At 37.6% G+C, this 17399-nt stretch overlaps 1 protein-coding gene across 5 annotated transcripts in view; it reads right to left on the bottom strand.

The window, feature by feature from the left end:
• The window catches only part of LOC107743572 (bifunctional heparan sulfate N-deacetylase/N-sulfotransferase 2-like), a 150893-nt gene that overhangs the window by 67332 nt on the left and 66162 nt on the right, over positions 1–17399 (bottom strand). The window contains exon 1 of one of the 5 annotated variants that reach the window (XM_016556891.1): positions 6293–6452. The exons of the other annotated variants lie outside the window; for them this stretch is intronic. The gene's annotated coding sequence lies outside the window, so the exon portion shown is untranslated. Of the gene's footprint in view, positions 1–6292; positions 6453–17399 lie in introns of those variants that run through there. 5 annotated transcript variants of the gene reach the window in all.

Below are 17399 nucleotides of genomic sequence, written 5' to 3' on the forward strand. Positions count from 1 at the left end.
GTGTGTATGGTTGTACATACACATATATGTAGTTGTTTTTTTTGGTGTTTGGCTTAGTGTTATGTTAGAATCATTATTATACTCATACCTTTTGTTCTTTAATATTTTGAATTGTTTTTAGCTTTATTTTTTGTTTTTCATTTAAATAAGTTTAGAAATTTTGTTGTACGTAATTGTTTTTTTGTTTTTTTTTAATTTCTTTATTTTTAAAATGTGTATAAGTAGTATTTATAAAGTTTTAGCTTTAAGTTTTGAATCTGTTTTTAGTTGTTTTAATACTACAATTGATTGCTTCTGTTGTCCTCATTTGTAAGTCGCTTTGGATAAAAGCGTCTGCTAAATGACTAAATAAATAAAAAAATTAAAAATATATAAATAAAACTAATATAACGCTGATCCAATACAGTGGACAAATTGTATATAAATGTATAAATAAAGATACACTACTGTGCAAAGGTCTTGCTACTAGTATTTTCACCAACAAAAATTGGTTTTAAGTCAGTTATTTCTATCTTTTGTTGTAGTGTGTCCGTAGGAAATATCAGTTTACATTAGCAAACATTCCTTTTGCCATTAATTTTTGTATGCACAAGGAGTCTGACAACAACCAGTGGTCCACACAGAGATCTGATCTCACCATCATCCAGTCTGTCTGGGAATACATGAAGAAACTGAAGAAACTGAGACAGACTAAATCCAGAAGAACTATGGCAACATCTCCAAGACACCTGAAGAAACCTTCCTGCAAATCTACTGTACTCTGAAAAGTTTTATATTAGGCACTTGTGTAAAAATACTGTAAAGTGAAAAAATAACGCCATAAATAGACTTTATTAACTTAACTTCTATTAACTAAAATAAATCAGCATTTAGTATAAATTTAATATATAACATATAATTTAATATATAAATATATTTCATTGAGAACAGTGCTGAAAAAAGGTAAATGTATTTAAAAATTTACTATTTTAGTATTTTAGTTTTAGTAATGCTACATATTTTTATGCTTGCAGTCAGTGCAAAGCCCAGCAAATCAGACATTTCAAGTGTTGTATATCATTGCCAAAAATCACTCCAGGGCACTGACACATTCACTTCCGAAAAATCTCACAATCCACAGTAACAAGTGAGCATTAGCTACTCACTATATGCATTTACTGGAAATGTTACGTTTTCTCCTGTCTCTCAAGATAAACAGAAATGGAGGATGAATGCATATTTCATGGTGGCACTTTATTTTTTAATAGCTACAATGAAGACGCGCGACAAACAAATCATATCAGAATGATATCAGTCCTGATGTGATATATAGTGACGAAGCTTAAAGACGTTTTAATGCGCAACCACATAATCATGTCAGAGGAAATTGAGTCATCAGTGTGCTAATGTTTAGTGGATCAAGGTCTCTGCTAGTGCCCGATTTCGCATTCACCACATACTGGTTCACATCATAAAGAACTAGACAGTGAAATGAGACACAGTAACGTCTCTCCTCATTACAGTGAAGGCAGAATCAACATGGCCGTGTGAATGTTTTACACGGGACTGTTATCAGCGCATAATAACCGCTGTCGACTCGTCAGCAGATCAGCTCATCACTTCAAGCTTATATCACCACATCTACTGTAGCACATTTATATTCATGCACTAGTCCAATTCGCTTTTGGCCTGAAGTAAATTTGGTCTTAATTTCCATTTGCGAACCTGCTATTTGAGGAGCTTCGCTTGAGCATTTCCTGTCTGATTGTAAACCGTCTGCCATCTTTTCTTGCTCCAATTAGGCCAGTGAGAGTCGAGTCATGCCGGATGAGGAATCCTATTACTTTAGAGACCAGAGGAGGAACAGTGATTGAGTGTTTGGCATTCACAGCCAAACACATTGAGATGTTCCCGTGGAGGGAGATAATTCAAACTGTGACATTGAAGGAGGAAGCAGCAGAGATAGAGATTGAGATAGAGAGATACAGGAATGGAGGCTGACTATGTACAGATCTGACATGCCGTTCAAATCATTTAAGATACTTGTCTCTCTCTCTCTCTCTCTGAGGCAATCACTCAAATTAGGCTCAAATGTTGAGATGGATTTCTTTTGTTCACCTTATGATAGGCAATATAGCCACTTTCATTCATACTTGGTCTTATATAAATTTCCATATAAGATCATATAAACTCTATTTAGAGGTTATATGTGAAAATGACGTTTCTCAAAATGCCAGCATATCAGGTCTGACAAAATTGCCAGAAAAGATAGTTAAGAAGGTCTGATGTAGTAAGTCTGCTGCTGTCAACGAGCTTCAGCCAATCACAAAGTTCTGACAAAATTACTCCACTACATGTAGTTTTAAGCCTGTGATGAGAGATTATGATTATATAAAGTACATAATGTTGTGGGAAGAAACTGTTGTCAAACTTGACAGACACTGAAATGATAGAACTTTTTTTTCCATTTGAGCAGATGAAGACATATTACTGCAAGAGTTAGAGACTCTTTTACTAACATTATTTGCGGGCAAATTACATCACAATTTTAACAGCATTTTGGTGCTGATGCGTGAACGATAGCAATGCAGACAAAAGACATCCGTCCTATGTGTAAACAACGGATTTAGTATATTTATGGGTAAAGACAAAAAAAAGAGCAATTTTACTCCAATATAACAAGTTTCAGGTGTGAACGTGACTTGTGGAGCATTACACTTTCCTTTTTTTTTTTTTATACTAGCAAGGATGCATTCAATTCATCAAAAGTGGCAGAAAAGATTTATATTTCAAATAAATTTTAAACATTCTATTCAACAAATGATTCTGAAAAAAATGTTATCACTTTCGTCAAAAACATTGATAATAATCAGAAATGCTTCTTGAGCACTACATCAACATATTAGAATGATTTCTGAAGGATCATGTGATATTGAAGACTGGATGAATTCATTTTTGCCATCAAAGGAACTAATTACATTTTAAAATATATTCAAATAGAAAACCGTTATGTTTCCTGAAGCTGAAGGTTCATGTTGTACAAGGTTGTACACAAAACACAGAGGGACTCACCTTCTGCAAAAACAGAATAAGCATGCAAGACATATCAACACAAGGGCCAACGCAATATTGTGAGGAAAATCAATCCCAATATATTGTTATATGATTGCAAATTGTGTTATGTGATGTGAGACATGGCTCTTGCAAAAAACCACAACTGTAGGCCAACTGTAGCAACAAGAAGAAAATAGGGAGGGAGTTGTGATTGGTTTCCACACCATTCCCATAATTCACGAGGCAAATGCTCTGATTGTGTCAGGGAACATTAATTGACCAATGTGGTGCTGTGAGCCATAACTAGAACAGAGGCCAGGACACCAGTGAGACTACACAGTATCTATACATTATGTACAAGTGCAGAAGTGATGAAGATGTTGTTTCGATTGCCTTATGACCACAGAGAAAAGGAGGAGAGGAGGAGCTGGCAGTGATGAAGAGAGCTGCAGGGGTTTTTGTGTGTTGCATTAACACTAATTAGGGTAGAATTGATTGAGAGGCGAACCACCCTCTCTCATTATAGTACTGCCATTACTCTTAGAATGACAAGTGACAGTGTTTCAAATGAGACGGAGATAAGTCAATGCTGCTGCTGATAGCGGCATTGCTCAGAGATGGCACGCGGCTAACAGACAGAGACTTATTAATGATGGCTGCGGTACTTTGCACAAACTCTTGGCTTGTGTCCAAAACCTGAAAAAGTCTACAGCCAGTACAGAGAGGTTGTGAGGCATAGAGGCACGTCTGAATCTGAAGTTTACGCCAGAGTTCCTCTGAAACTCAACAGCCAGATAAGTGAACGGTCTTTTCTTCTAATTTCAGTGCATTATTGTGTTCATCAGTTTTAAATTTCTAAACTTGCAAACATATAACTAGGGTTGGGTACCGAAACCCGGTACCAATATGGCACCGGTACCTATGTAACCGGTATGTACTAGAACCGAATCAGAACGCAGATTTCGGTGCCATGCCTGAGCGATCGATTAAAATATCTGTCCTCTGGTTCTCCGAAACGGATGTAAGCAGCATCATCACCGGCACCGCAAGTGAAAAATAATTTCCCGACTGAGAAAATGCACGTGAACTCAAGTCGGAAAGCTCTAATAATACAAATCCAACACATCTTGTAGTTATGAGAGTGTCCATGTTGTTTTCACATTCCGACTTAAAAGCACAACTCGGGAAATGAGAGCATCCGAGGAGTGCGTGAATGCAGTAATTACACTTGCTCTGATGGCAGCAGGTACCCTTCCGTTAACTAAGCTAAACATGCTTAAATTAAAATGCCTAAAGCTAAACCTCCCTTGTATTCACATTTCTAAACCTGACATTATTTGCGGGCAAATTACATCACAATTTTAACAGCATTTTGGTGCTGATGCGTGAACGATAGCAATGCAGACAAAAGACATCCGTCCTATGTGTAAACAACGGATGTAGTATATTTATGGGTAAAGACAAAAAAAAAGAGCAATTTTACTCCAATATAACAAGTTTGAGGTGTGAACGTGACTTGTGGAGCATTACACTTTCCATTTTTTTTTTTTTTTTTTTTTTTTACAGTGTATTTTTTTTTATTTCAAACTAATTAGTATTTTTAATCTTTTCAATTTTAATTTTACTTTTAGTTGAAGTTTTAGTAATTTTGTTGATTTTGTGTTACTTTTATCATTGTTTATATACCTATATTATTTTTATTTCATTTTAATTTGAGTTATTTTCCATCAAGTTTATTAGAATGATTTCTGAAGGATCATGTGATATTGAAGACTGGATGAATTCATTTTTGCCATCAAAGGAACTAATTACATTTTAAAATATATTCAAATAGAAAACCGTTATGTTTCCTGAAGCTGAAGGTTCATGTTGTACAAGGTTGTACACAAAACACAGAGGGACTCACCTTCTGCAAAAACAGAATAAGCATGCAAGACATATCAACACAAGGGCCAACGCAATATTGTGAGGAAAATCAATCCCAATATATTGTTATATGATTGCAAATTGTGTATCAGCAGCAGCAGAAGCAAGCGGTTTATCTAGTTATGTATGTGAGAATACAACATCAAAGCGTCATGGATTTTAGAACAGTAAAGTGAATTGGGAAGTACCTATTTGCTCAAAACCTCCAGTGCTTTCAATATTTTCTATGGGCATTCAAATACATAGTGTGCGAACGGGCTGATTTCAGTCGGTATTTAAGTGGGATCGGTTTACAGTTTGCATTTCACAGCTTTGATCCATCCTAACTCAAGGTGAACCCGAATAACTGTCTTCCACAAACGTCCTACTGTCAACAGCCTTACTTTGAGCAACAGAAAATAATTTACCCGCATATACGTGAGCTCGTGGCGCACATGCGATGCAGACAGTCAGAAGGGAGCGATAATTACAAATTAGTCTAATATTTAAAGATAAAAAAAGGTAAGAGGATATGAGGATGATATTGAATCACAAAATGTAACTATTTGCTCAGGTCACCTGAGCCTGAGTCAGGTGGTTGCTGGGAGGGACTTAATCTATCAGCTTACAATGTGATTCCTGTTTGTAATGACACACATAGTGCGCGTTTCTACCTAGGTAAGTTTGAGCTATATTGGCTCAGACACACACAGTTTTTTAGGCCGTTTGTTAAATAAACCTAAGGGTACAGCACCCAGGTTCACATTGCTAAGCCACTAGTTAAATTCTATGGGCTTCACTAGCCCAGAAACACATTTAAGTCAAGTCACTAGTTTTACGCTATCTGGTCAATTGATCAGGTACACACAGCTATAGTCCACTACCGTTAAGCCATTCGGCAAAGCAGGCCCAGGCTCACATAGATAGCAAACAGCTTGTAACGCTTCAAAGAGAAAGGAAAAAATGAAATCGCATCATATGACCCCTTTAACAAATGTAGTTATCTAATGTTAACAAATGGAACCTTATTGTAAAACATTACCAAATATATTTAATGATATATTTATATTTATTAACATATCTGTATATACATAGTGAGAGAGAGAGATTTATATTTTAGATATTAAAATATTTAAAAATGTTAATAATATTAAACTGAAAGTTTAACTGACTTAATTTTATCTGTCTGTACAGTTAAGTTGTTGGTTAAAAAAAACAAACAAACATGGCATTTGACAAAGCAACTGAAAGCAGAAATTATTTTATATATGTATATATTTTTTTTAAATTTAAGATTCAACTGAAGGTATTGTATAGTCATTAAATATTCACTAATGTATCACACTAAACATACTCAAATTATGAAAGACTTTCTGAAACCAATTCGGTTTCCTAGGCAGCAAGGCAGGTGCCTTTGGTTTCAGCCAAGACAGCAGTGATTCATCCTGCTCCTGAAGATCAACACTCCTGCCGAGTTTAGCTCTGGTGCTGCTGCAAGCACCTGTCTGTAATTTTCAAGTGAACCCAAAGACCTTGATTAGCTAGTTCAGGTGAGTTTGATTAGCGTTAGATCCTCAATCTGCGGGGAAAGTAAGACCTCCAGAAGCCAGTCTGAGCACCCCTGTGGTAACACAAATCAGCATCCTGCCTCTAATGCCGAGTTCACACTGCACGATTTTGTTAAACTCATCGGATCGCCGTTGTTTTCACACTGCGTGACTATCTGAGGTTAGCATTCAGTTGCTGCTGTGTTCACATTGCACGATGGATCCGCGACAGGGGGTTTCACATTGCATGACTTCACAATAGGAAGAATCGCCGACAGCTCTGTCTGGTCCGCAAACTACGTTTCACAACAAAACACACGCGAGAAGTGATAAGGAAATAACGCGAGGCTATCTGGTCAATTGATCAGGTACACACAGCTATAGTCCACTACCGTTAAGCCATTCGGCAAAGCAGGCCCAGGCTCACATAGATAGCAAACAGCTTGTAACGCTTCAAAGAGAAAGGAAAAAATGAAATCGCATCATATGACCCCTTTAACAAATGTAGTTATCTAATGTTAACAAATGGAACCTTATTGTAAAACATTACCAAATATATTTAATGATATATTTATATTTATTAACATATCTGTATATACATAGTGAGAGAGAGAGATTTATATTTTAGATATTAAAATATTTAAAAATGTTAATAATATTAAACTGAAAGTTTAACTGACTTAATTTTATCTGTCTGTACAGTTAAGTTGTTGGTTAAAAAAAACAAACAAACATGGCATTTGACAAAGCAACTGAAAGCAGAAATTATTTTATATATGTATATATTTTTTTTAAATTTAAGATTCAACTGAAGGTATTGTATAGTCATTAAATATTCACTAATGTATCACACTAAACATACTCAAATTATGAAAGACTTTCTGAAACCAATTCGGTTTCCTAGGCAGCAAGGCAGGTGCCTTTGGTTTCAGCCAAGACAGCAGTGATTCATCCTGCTCCTGAAGATCAACACTCCTGCCGAGTTTAGCTCTGGTGCTGCTGCAAGCACCTGTCTGTAATTTTCAAGTGAACCCAAAGACCTTGATTAGCTAGTTCAGGTGAGTTTGATTAGCGTTAGATCCTCAATCTGTGGGGAAAGTAGACCTCCAGAAGCCAGTCTGAGCACCCCTGTGGTAACACAAATCAGCATCCTGCCTCTAAGCGGGGATGTGTCGGTGATTCCCTCAGATCGCGTCTTTGATAATTCACACTGTGTGATTGTCACTCGCGTGAACGAGCACCGATTTGCCTCCGATGTCGGGCATTTGTCGGCGATTTCGCAAAACCTGTCGGCGAGTGAAAAATTGGGCTAATATCGTGCAGTGTGAACTCGGCATTAAGTGGTACAAAGCTGACTGTTGTTGAACTGCTCTCCTTCATAAAGGCCAGTAATTGGAGTATCTCTGCTTCTCCAGCGGAGCTGCAGAGGAGAAGAGAAAGGTGTCTCATTAAGGGAGAAAGTGAGAGTGAAGCTTAAAGACAGATGAGGAGCTGTTGAGTGCGAACACAAGAGAGTGAACTTGCAACATGCAACTTCTGTCTTGATCAGCCACCTAAAAAATGCCAGGCACGCACGCATACACACACACACACACACACACACAGGCTTGTCCTGGTTTGGCCTGTGGTTAATGGCTCTAACAGAGCGTCTTCCTCTCTCCATCTGCTTGGTTGTCTCAGTGGCACTTGGCAGCAGATTCAGAACTCACCAAATCCGAAAAACGACACCATTCACATCTCAAACAATCAGTCTCTCACTTTCAGCTGCTATCAGACATGTACAGTATGTAGCTCAACATGCAAGGACACTCAATATTAAGGATGTACAAACTACAGTTTCAAAACTGGCTTATTTGGTGGGTTGTGGGAACGACTAGTCCTGAATAATTAGGCTGGTTTCAGGTTCCCAGATCAGATGTGTTCCTTTGAGTGCATTCACATAGAATGTGTTCCAGTGGTCAAACAATGTTTTGAGCACAAAAGAATATAACAAAGATCTTCATTACTATTATTAATAGTAATTATTATTGTTATGATTATTTTTAGCAGTAGTATTTAATGGAAATACTATTATTACTACAAACGTTTCTTCACAATTTCCAAAAATAATTTGTGCTGAACATACATTAGAACTACAAACAGAAGATTACAACAGATTTCAAAACAAAAACAATAATATTAAAACTAAATTAATCTACACAAGTAAATACATTTCAATGGATGGAAAAAAAGGTACTTGAACTAAAGAACAATTTTTCCCTTGACCAGCTATCAAAAACTACCATATTTTCTGGAATATAATTCATTGTTTTTATCATTTGAAACGTGCTGCGATTCATATTCCAAAGTGGCTTATATAATGCAATTAACGTCAAGCAAGCAAAAAATGTGCAAAGTGCACACATTTGGGTTTGCCTGATTTTAGTTGTATCTGTATTTATTTCACAAATAAATTTGTTTAGGCTTGGCATTTATAATAAATGTTTATAATGAATGCCACTAAATACCATTACTTTTTAAAGATTTGCTATTGAGTGAGTGGAACTAAAATACATGTATATTATATACCTATGAGATTTTTTTTTTTACTTTCAACAATGCACTGCAACTTATTTTCCGAAAAATACGAGACACCGCTTCTCAGAGAGAGGGTTTTACTGTGCAGCAATAGCAAACAACTATTAAAAAATAATACATACAATTTCTTGACCTCACTAATCACTTAGTCTTTGATAAACTTTGTTTCTACTTCTTAATTTGCACTCCAAAGTGTGACATACAAGCATGTGACATACAAGCATGAATCTACAATACAACCTCTCCCACCGTAACTCCCTTATACATCCCTGCTCTGCTCTCTCAGTTGCAGCTTATCTCTCACCAGCTCCACAATACAATGAACGACTGTCATCGCCACTAAAACAACCTGCAGATCCTGATGACGACCATCAGCCTGCAGGCGAGAGAGCTAGAGAGAAAGAGATCAAATGAAGAAGAGATGTCAGGGTTTCAAAAACAATAACACCAAAGAAACATATCAAATAAGATCATATAACCCTGTATTTTCTCACACACGAGTTGGAACTACAACAACAAACCCTAAAGCACAACGCACACAAGACAGAAGGCCTGTAAGTGTCACGGTTCATGGGTTCACTGACTCATTTTCGCTCTGTGTGTATGTGTGTGTGAGTGGGTGTGTCGGTGATTGCTGCTGATTGTTCATCTGCGCCAGCTGTAGCTCATCAGCTCAGCTATATAACACCTGTGCTATCCGTCCTGTGTTGTCAGATCGTTTGGTGTTCCTGCTATGTTCAGTTCTCTGTTCCTGTCCTTCGGCTCATTGGAATTCGGTTCCAGGATTCGCCCCCAAGGATCGTATGTTCTCGGGATATCCACGGGTGCCCATTTGCGTCCCTGCGCTACCAAGAGTGACTATATCCTGCACATGCCTTGTTTGACTCTTGCCTTTGGTCTGGTTGGGACCTTTTCCTAATAAACTGTTATATTTCACATTCGCAATTGAATCCTCCTTTTGTACCCGTGACAGTAAGGGTCTGCAACAAAAGCCACAGATGTAAGCCAACTTGCTTGAAATGGCTAGAGAATAGCTGGGCAGTAAAGCAGTGACCCAAGTCTTCCAAAAATTGCCTCCGCCATATTTTTCAGCTCTTTCTCCTTCTGTGCAAATCAGAGCAAAAAATGACCACAAGCTTTTCCAAGCTGACATCAAGAAGATTAGTTGTGTGAATTACAGCCCATGAAACTGACAACATAACAGAAAATACAAAACTTTAAGCCTTAAAATGTGGGCAGGGCACTGAGCTTCTGACTTGCAGTATACGCTTTGCCTAAAACAAAATTATGTTATTAGAAAAATGGCCCTTGAGGCACATGTTAAAAGTAGCAATGGAAGCTGGGGTCTCACGACACTGAATGGGAGAAAACCGAAACGACAGACTCTCTGGGGGTGGATATGGTGAGATAGACAGTCAGACAGGAAGATGTATAGATAGACAGACAGACTGCTATATTGTCACAGCATGTCTACTGCTAACAAGGACACATAGACCACATCAGAGAGCATAACCACCACCACAAACAAGGGCACAGATAATCCCTCTGGTTTGACTGTGGCTGAGACGTGCATGGTCTCTCCGCACTGGGATCATCACGTCTGGATGGGTATGCCACAGTCATTCTTTGTAAGGTTCAAGAATGTTTTATTGTACAGATGACTGCAACTGAATGATGATTTATGGTGTTCAGTTCTGTTAGCTGTTCTTGAAGGTCTGCATTATTCCATCTATGCAGCCTGAATGCTATACAAAAATGACAGTATTTCCTGCACCGCTTTACGCTGCTGCTGAATCTGCAAATCCACTGCGAAAGAAATTATGCCTTAGCGGAGTTGTGAGCTGGCAGTCTGAAATGAATGTGATGAGAAATATACATAGTACAAAATAAAACAAAGACAATACATTTTATTTAATATTTTATTTTACAGTGCCCTTGTTACACACGTACAACTGTAAATTATGCATAATTACATGCAATAACCCTAAACCAAATCCTAATGGTATAGTAAGTACATGTAATTAACATGTAACACAAAAACAAATACAAAGTTCGATCTGATTTCTTGAATTATCTTCATGAGCTGGTTCTTATTAATGACTCTGTGACTAACAAATCAGTCATCTGTTTGGTCTAAATAGTCATTCATTGACAGAATCTGCCAGAGTGGTTCTTAACTCACCCAAGTGAGGTGGAAATCATTACTTTAGTCAGGGTGTACTCGAAATTAGCCAAGTAGATAATATTTGAATGTATTGCATTAACATAAACCTGTGAGATTTGAGTGTGTGTGAGTGTGTGTCAGTAAGCAGCGCATTAATATAGAACAGTAATTAAAGGCTCTAATGCACACACCAGCACACCAGTATAGGTGTGTGTATTGTAGGAGCTAGACGACGTATGATGACGTGTGACGGCATAGTAGTGGTGTCCCAATTCTTTGGGGAATATTTTCACCCCTACCCCTTGACACTCTGTTTCAAGGGACAAGGGGTAGGCGGAGGAGTAGGGGAAGGGGTATAAAATAGAATTGGGATTGGGCCTAAATCAATTAATTAAATATCAATAATAATAAAGTGGCTTAACATTATTAATGTCGTTTAAAATACAATATATATTTTTTAAATCCTAATAAAAAAAAACAACAACAATTTACCAAAAATAGTATTAGTATGTTTAGTATTATAAAGGGAGGGCATTTAAAAAATGTTAATGCAATCATTCATGACTGCATTAATCATCAAGTGGAATCTGAACCAGACTCGTCAAATTCCTTAAAAATCCCATCTCTATTCTTCATTCCAGACTGCAATCCCGTGGGTCAGTTTACTTTCCATCTGTGTTTGGGATTCTGTGAATGAAAATTACTTTCTGACTGTGTATGTGCACGGTTTATGATAGCATCTTCTACCAAACTATAATGCTTGAGGAAACAAGGCATGAGAAACATCTGGCAGCTTGCAGACATTATCCCTGTCAGCATGGACTGGGCTTCGTCCCTCTCTAGTTGCAAGCCTGAAGCTATTATCATTGCTGTTTACACCCTTCAACAAAGCCCTGGTAAGACGGCTAACTGCAGGAAACATCTCAGATCGCTTTCCTCCATTTATCTTTCTTCTAATCTGTCTCTTCTCCATTCTTCCTACTCCCCGGAGAAGCGCTGACACTTCCCGCACCCTCTCCTATTTTCACTCCCTCTGGGCTTCTCTTCTCCCCATTACGTCTTCTTTTTCTCTCCGTCCTCGCATGCATTCTGCTTCTCTCATTCTCCGGCTGCTACATTACTCCGCTCATCCTTCCGGTGGAAACAGATCCTGAACATTCCTGTACGTGATTAAGCTGCAGGCACTCATTACGGACGGCTCTCGGCTTTCCAGCACAGCAGAGCGATCATTCAACCTCATATTTCCGCTCCGTTTCGCTCTTGCTCTCTAAATGCTCCATATGCTGCTCACACAAAGTAAAGAAGGAGTGAGGGAAAGTCAATGAGGAAGCGCAGCAAGTGGCCGTATCATTCCTGCTAAACTTTACACTGATCTGAAGTCAGAACAGCCATCTGTTAGGATCCCTGCACATTGAAAACGAGCAGAAAATGTTACATCAAGCTGTTTTGCTATCACATCTTTGTATAACGCCAATGGCAGGCATCTGCTGTAAGACATGCCGTTCTGTTTGATAAGTCCTAATCTACACCAAAGCAAAACACATCAGTCTACGGAGCATAAACACCCAACACTGAAGTCATGTTAGACTGACGCACTGCTGAAATTCCCCCGGAGCTTGATGTGGAGGAGAGGGAGTGCACTGGTGTTTGGTTACCCCCGCTGAGAGCAGCTGCTGGAGTGACAAGGTAAGGTAAAGCTGTGCTGTTGGTGTAAAGTTGCAATTGTAAAGCTGGTAGAAATATGGAGTTGTGCTGGTGTTAAGTTGAGCCGATGGAAAAAACACAGCTTCAAATTGCGATGACTTTGGATTCACATTTTAGGATCAGATCAGGTTACTCCGTTTGAGGAGGGATAAGTCTCAACAAACATTTCTTATTATTGGTGTTGAAAAGAGTTGCAGTGCTTAATTTTGTGGAACCTGTGATGTTTTCAGGATTCTTTGATGAATAGAAAGTTTAAAAGAACAACTTTTATTTGTAATAGAAATATTTTATACATTATAACATTATAAATGTCTTTACTGTCATTTTTGATCAGTTTAATGTATCTTTACTGAAAAAAGAGGAATTTTTTTGTTTTAAAAAAAAATCTTACTGACTCCAACTCTGTAGTGGATTTAACAATTATACAGTTTATGAAGTTACACTAAGCTGTATAATTTCCAGGTTGTCTGAATATTTTTATTTTGTAAAGAAAAAAAAAACAATTAATTACTTTAAATGGATTAATGTTTTGCTAAAAAACATAACTCATTCTGGTATGACCAGTGAAAATACTAGCAGAGCAAGTAACTACAGTAGAAATAAAATAAAATAAAAATTTAAATCTTTGCCGTAGGTCTCAAATCTCTGAATTATGACTTACAATTTAGTCTATTCACCACACAAAGTTTCAGAAAGACATGTGGATGAGTACATTTTCATGTGCTGGTGAACGACTCCTTCATTTGAAAGAAAAAGTTAATAAAACGAGTACTCGTGCAAACCTGAGGTGCTTATCACTTGTTCGGAAGGTGTAGCAGAGGGCAGCTGGTGCACTGAAGAAGTCTTGTAATATCATGTTGTGAATGTAAAGCTGATGCAGTGATGGAGTATCTGGATGAAGTTTGTTGGATGTTTTCTTTCCCAGACTTGCACTGTTCGCAGTCTCACTCAAAGTAGCTGGAAACATGCCATCTCAGCTTTTCAGCAGCATGCAATCAACGACACTGTGCTTTCCTCGCTCACACACACAAACACGCACACATATGATCGCTCCCTGATTTTCCTACCTTTAACATACAGGCACTGCCAGAGACGAACACAATTTGAAAAGCGAGTTCAAAATGTCGTCTTTCCTTAGGTCTGCTGCATGCAACAAATGCCATTTTCCACACAAACAAACTCCAGAACACGGGCATGCACGTACACACACAAACTGACTAAGACAGATTCAGCTCACACCCAATGTCTGGGCTTTGCCAACAGCCTCTTCCTGTCTCTGTGGTGATAGCTGAGGGAGAGCAGGGCAGTGGGCGACACTGACAAATGTCCAGCCTCAACCCCACATAGTGAGAAAGAGGGAGAGAGAGAGAGGGAGAGGAATGACAGTTTCTTCTCTGACAAGGCCATCTGCACTGCAGCAACCCTAGAGGCCTTGGTTCAGATGACTTCCTTTTCTTCCCCCTCATTCTTTCTTCATGGCTGCTCTTAATTCTCAAGAAAGCCAAGTACAAATCACCCCCTCGTGCACAGTCACCAGTAATGACAGCAGCAGTGAAAGCGATATGAATTCACCCTGGTGATGAGGTCTCAGTTCAGGTCAGCCGGCCAGCTGTCCGTCAGGCAATACATCATGATGGGTTACCGTTAGCCTGGTGCTGGAGAAGTCGGTGCGGCCAGACCTGTAGGGCTCCATTAGTACAAAGCTAATGAGACAGAACCTCAGCGAGCGGGGGCACACACTCATTATGGCAGGATTACGGGCATGTGCGGGGCAGGGAGCCAGTGTATGTGAGCGTGTGACTTATGGCAAAGAGGTGTGATGGAATTTTTTGAAAGTTAAAGCTTCAGGGCTCCATTTCTATCAGAAAAAACCTGAGTATAGATTGAATTGAATTTCTTAAACATCTGCAGGAAGTGCTGCCCAAAGCATTCTATTTATATAGAATGCACGAAAAACAATGCAAAAGACTGGCATATAGTCTTGGAGTACAGTGTAATCTAGATGCTAATATGTTGTGAGCGGTGCTTGCACATGTAAAACTTGCTGCCATGATGCCAAAGGGTTTCTGGGTGGTTGCCAGGGTGTTGCTACTAGAGTTGGCAAAAATTCAGAATTTAACAACTGGCTCCCAACCAATTTGTGAGAATACGAACTGAATTGGCAATTTATTGCAATTGGCCCATTTGCTAAATTGCTATTTGAATTGGAATGACTAGAAGAGAAAATTAATGAATTGCACAGAAAATCAAGAAGATACATAATACATTATATGATTAGACATAATTCTCAAAGTTCAATACTACTAAAAAATAAACAGAAAAAATACATACACAAAAATATTTACAGCAACCCAAAATAGCAACTTAAAATCAGCAACTGTTTCTATACTACCAGTTTCAAGTAATGTGACGTCATTTTGTTCATAATTGGGTAAACTATTATTATTATATAACTATAGCATTCTAGACTGTAAAATAATAATAAAAAAAACAACTATATAATAATACTATTTCTCAATGATTAATGATTGAAGGATTACCTATAGGAATGTATAAATGTATATTGTAATTCTTTTATTTTTTAATATTATAAAATAGTACTGTTGCATTATAGGCCTACATAAACAATTATAATTTATATAATATTTCACGTGTTACAAAGACAGCATTCTTCCATCTTAGAAACATCACCAAGCTACAGAACATGCCACCTGTTTCTGATGCAGAAAAGCTAGTTAATGCATTCATAACCTCTACACTGGACTATTGTAACACTGCTAGATGGTTGTCCTGCAGCTGCAAAATGCAGAATCTTTACCAGGTCAAGAAAATATGATCATATTACCCCAATTTTACAATCTAGATTAAAGACACATCTGTTCAGCAAAGCATTCAGATAATGTTTCTCATAACCTTGTACTCCAGTTATATCTGATCAAATTCCACTTCTTAATTCTTTGCTTGGTTTGAACACATTATCATTTTTTGCTTGGTTTGAACAGCAGCTACGCTAATTTTTGTCTATTTGCTTCTCTGTTTCTGCCATGGGATGGGAATCCCGAGGTAACTAGGAATTACACTAGCTTCAGTCTGGATCCAGCCCTTACAAAGATCTGAAATGACCAAACACCTGAGAAGAGATGATGCCAACCTCTCCGAGGACCTCAGATGATGCCAACCCTGAAGCAACCTTCAGAACTACCAAATTTTCCTATAAGTTTGATCACAACATATAATCATTGCTGTTAATAGTGTTCACCGTTTGTTTGAATACATGCCATTAACTAACTGCAAGATTTTTTTTTCTGTACATATCTACCATACGGACATCACCTTGACAGTCACCACTGATAAGCTACTCCTAAATGTAATGTAGAAACTTTCATTTTCTGTGAAGCTGCTTTGCAACGATTTGTATCATGAAAAGTGCTATACAATCTCTACCCTTAGATAAATTATATTCTTCAGCTAATGAAAATGGGATCTGGCACTGAAAAAAATCTCTATCTACAAAACTACAAACAGGTACATTGATCTTTAAAGGTTTAATGAATAAAGTGGTTAGTGAACTGAGAAAATCAAAGTCATCATATTTCATGCAGTTGTTTGCTGACTCATAGGGCAATAGCTCGCTTATTTGGAAACATTTGAATAAATTAACCAATCAGAAATTCAGTCAAAGTAAGGACATAACAAAACTGAATATAAGTGGAAAGGTCAGTACTGATGCTTTGGAAATTACAAATGAATTTAATACCTTTTTTATTAAATCAGTAGAAGAACTTTCAGCAAATTTAAATTCTGTTTGTTTATCACATAATGTAGTAAGAAATTCATCATCTTTTTATATTTTACAGGTTGATCAAGATAAAATCTTTTCATCAATTAAATAAAGTTTTTAATCAATTAAACAATTCAAAAGCTAAAGATATATTCGGTTTAGATGCTTCTCTTATTAAAAAATATAGTGCAACACTGGTAAAGCCAATAGCTCATTTGGTAAATGTATCTATTAAAACTGATGAGTTTCCACAATTTTAAAACCACTGTGGTGACCCCAGTTTTTAAGTCTGGAAAGACTGATGATGTAACAGCAAAAACTTCTCATCTGGCTGCAGAATTGTTAACCAGGCAACTGGTCAGTGTTTCCCAGTGGCTGCAGGATAACTGTTTAACTTGAAATTATAACAAAATGGTTTCAATGAGTTTTTCACTAAACAACAAAGCGCTGGATGTATTTAAAATCAAAATTGACCAAAAGGAAATCAAAAAAGTGAGTGAATTTAAATATTTAGGTGTCATTGTAGACTAAGCTTAAGTTTGAAGCCCATATTAAAGGCAGGGTATGTGATTTTTCAAAAACACTTTAGAAAACTGATTCGGGCCGAATAGCAAAACAAACTTGTAGCCAATCAGCAATAAGGGGCGTGTCTACTCGTGATGTGGAGGAGAGAGCTTTCAGTGCATGG

This window comes from Sinocyclocheilus rhinocerous, unplaced genomic scaffold (genome assembly GCF_001515625.1).
Source record: "Sinocyclocheilus rhinocerous isolate Xijiao unplaced genomic scaffold, SAMN03320098_v1.1 scaffold677, whole genome shotgun sequence".
In the NCBI taxonomy this organism is placed as follows: Eukaryota; Metazoa; Chordata; class Actinopteri; order Cypriniformes; family Cyprinidae; genus Sinocyclocheilus; species Sinocyclocheilus rhinocerous.